The sequence below is a fragment of the Otolemur garnettii genome, unplaced genomic scaffold (assembly GCF_000181295.1).
Source record: "Otolemur garnettii isolate 467f Iridium unplaced genomic scaffold, OtoGar3 scaffold00062, whole genome shotgun sequence".
In the NCBI taxonomy this organism is placed as follows: Eukaryota; Metazoa; Chordata; class Mammalia; order Primates; family Galagidae; genus Otolemur; species Otolemur garnettii.
This window is the reverse complement of record NW_003852457.1, coordinates 9,839,917-9,843,385: the sequence shown is the minus strand read 5'-3', so window position 1 is coordinate 9,843,385 and position 3,469 is coordinate 9,839,917.

Here is a 3,469-nt window from a genome sequence, read left to right as displayed (position 1 = left end):
GTGTTAGGCAACTTAGAAGATCTTGGAATCCTGTCCTTTTGAGTTTTTATGGAGGCTTCATTATATAGGTATGAATGATTAAATTATAGGCCATAGGTAATCAACCCAACCTTCGGCTCTTCTCTGTTCCCTGCAGGATCAGGGATGGTAGCAGAGCTGAAAGTTCAAACCCTCTAACTTCCTAGTTCCTGTGGAAATCAGCTCCTACCTTGAGGCCATAGAGAAGCCTCATCCATTAACATACAAAAAGACACATCTCTGTGATTTTAGAATCTCCAAGGGTTTTGAGCCTGGTGCCAAGAGACAGGGAGGAAGACCAAATATATGTTCATTATAAATCACAGTATCACAATCACAAACAAGACAAATATATCCCTCTTAACAATTCTTTTGAACATTATACTTGAGGTTATAACTAGGGCAATTAGGTAAGAAAAAAAAACTAAAAGGATATCCCAGTGACAAAGGAAGAAGTAAAATTATCTCTATTCACAGATGACATAATCTTATATAAACAAAATCTTAAGGAATTTGCTAGAAAAAATTAGAACAATTTATTTTTATTTTTATTTTTATTTTTTGGATACAGAGTCTCCCTTTGTCACCCTTGGTAGAATCCTGTGGCATCACAGCTCACAGCAACTTCAAACTTTTGGGCTCAAGCGATTCTCTTGCCTCAGCCTCCCAAGTTGCTGGTACTACAGGCACCCACCACAACGCCCAGCTATTTTTAAAGTCAAGGTCTCACTCTTGTTCAGGCTGATCTCAAGCTCATGAGCTCAGGCAATCCACCCACCTCGGCCTCCCAGAGTGCTAGGATTACAGGTGTGAGCCACTGTACCCAGTCCAAATTAGAATAAGTAGATGAGTTAAGCAAGGTTACAAGATAAAAATGATATAAAAAGTTACTTGTACTTCTATAAGCTTGCAAGGAATAATCTAAAATTAAATTAAGAAAATAATTCCATTTATAATAGCATTTCAAAGAATAAAATACCAAGAATAAATTTAACGAGAGAAGAAAAACTCTGAAAACTGCAAATAATTGTGTAAAGAAATTAAAGATGATTGAAAGAAATGGAAAAGACATGCCATGTTCATGAATAAGAAGCCTTAGCATCATTAAGATGGCAATACTCCCCAAATCTATGTGCAGATTTAATGCAATCCCTACGAGAATCCCAGATGACTTTTTTACAGAAATTGACAGGTGGTTATTATTATTTTTTTTCTGAGACAGACTCTCATTCTATTTACCTGGGTAGAGTGCTGTGGCATCATAGCTTACAGCAATCTCAGACTCTTGGGCTTGAGTGATCCTCTTGCCTCAGCCTCCCAGATAGCTAGACTATAGGCATCTACCACAATGCCCAACTAGTTTTACTATTTTTAGTGGAGATGAGGTTTTGCTCTTGCTCAGGCTGGTCTTGAACTCCTGAGCTCAGGTGATCTATCCACTTTGGCCTCCCAGAGTGCTAGGATTACAGGCGTGAGCCACAATGCCTGGCCTGACAGGTGATTCGTAATTTCTCATGGAATTTCAAGGGACCCAGAATAACCAAAATCAATCTTAAAAGTGAAGACCAAAATTGGATGACTCACTCTTCTTGATTTCAACATTTACTACAAAGCAGTTGTAATCAGGACAGTGAGGTACTCGCACAAGGATGGAACTATATACCAAGGGAAGAGAATTAAGAGTCTGGAAATAAACCTATACATCTATTATCAGTCAGTTTTCAGCAGGCTGCCAAGACCTTCAATGAAAAATGAATAGTCTTTTCAACAAATGGCACTGAGTGGCTCGGCACCTATAGCTCAATCGGCTAAGGCGCAAGCCACGTACACCTAAGGTGGCAGGTTTGAATCCCCAGCCCGGACCTGCCAAACAACAATGACGGCTGCAACCAAAAAACAGCCGGGCGTTGTGGCCGGCACCTGTGGTCCCAGCTACTTGGGAGGTGGAGGCAGGAGACTCGCTTGAGCCCAGGAGTTGGAGGTTGCTGTGAGCTGTGATGCCACGGCACTCTACCCAGGGGGACAGCTTGAGGCTCTGCCTCAAAAAAAAAAAAAGAAAAGAAAAAAATGGCACTGAGTTAGAGCGCCAGCACATGCACAGGGGCTGGTGGGTTCAAACCCAGCCTGGGCCTGCTAAACAACAATCACAACAGTAACAACAACAACAGCAACAAAAAAAGCCGGATGTTGTGGTGGATGCCTATAGTCCCAGCTACATGAGAGGCTGAGGCAAGAGTTTGAGGTTGCTGTGAGTTGTGATGCCATGGCACTCTACCAAAGGCAACATAGTGAGATTTCGTCTCAAAAAAAAAAAAAGACACTGGGACAACTAGACAGCCACATGCAAAAAAGAATGAAGTTGAATACTTCCTCACAGCATAAACAAAAATGTACTCAAAATGGATGGATTGAAGATCTAAACGTAAGGAAATAAAGCAAGAAAAACCACAGAAGAAATGACCTTGGGGCTCGGCACCAGCAACATACACCAGAGCTGACAGGTTGGAATCCAGCCCAGGCCTGCCAAGCAACAATGACAACTACAACCAAAACATAGCCAGGTGTTGTGGCAGGCGTCTGTGGTCCCAGCTACTTGGGAGGCTGAGGCAAGAGAATCACTTGAGACCAGGAGTTGGAGGTTGTTGTGAGCTGTGATGCTACAGCACTCTATCCAGGGCAACAGCTTGAGGTTCTGTCTCCAAAAAAAAAGAAAAGGAATGATCTTGGATTTGGCAAAGGATTCTAATATACGACAGCAAAAGCACTAGTTCCCACCAAATAGACAAACTGGATTTTTTAAAAATTAAAACAAATTGTGATTCAAAGGACACCATCAAGAAAGTGAAACCACAGAATGGGAGAAAATAAATGCAAATCATATGTCTGATAAGGGACTTGGGTCCCAAATATATAAAAAACTATTACGACACAATCATCAAAGGACAAATAATCTAATTAAAAATGAGCGAAAGATTTGAATAGACATCTCCAAGGAAGATATACAAGGAGCCGTCAAACACATGAAAAGGTACAGATATCATTAGCCATCAAGTAAATGAAAATCAAAATCATACTGGCATACTACTTCACTTCTAGTAGGCTGGCTGTGATTACTTAAAAAAAAAAATAACATTTGGTTTATAAGGATGTACAGAAACCAGAACCCTTACACATGGCTGGTAGTAATGTAAAATGGTGTGGCCACTTTGCAAAAGTATCTGGAGGTTCTTCAAATAATTAAATATAGAATTACATCTGACCCAGTAGTGCTACTCTCAGGCATGTACCCAAGTGAAATGAAAACTTATGATCACACAAAAACCTGTACACATATGTTTATAGTGGCATTTTTCATAATAGCTGATAGGTAGGAAAAACCACATGTCTATCAACTGATGAATGGATAAAGAAAATATGGTGGCTCGGCACCTGTGGCTCAAGTGGCTAAGGC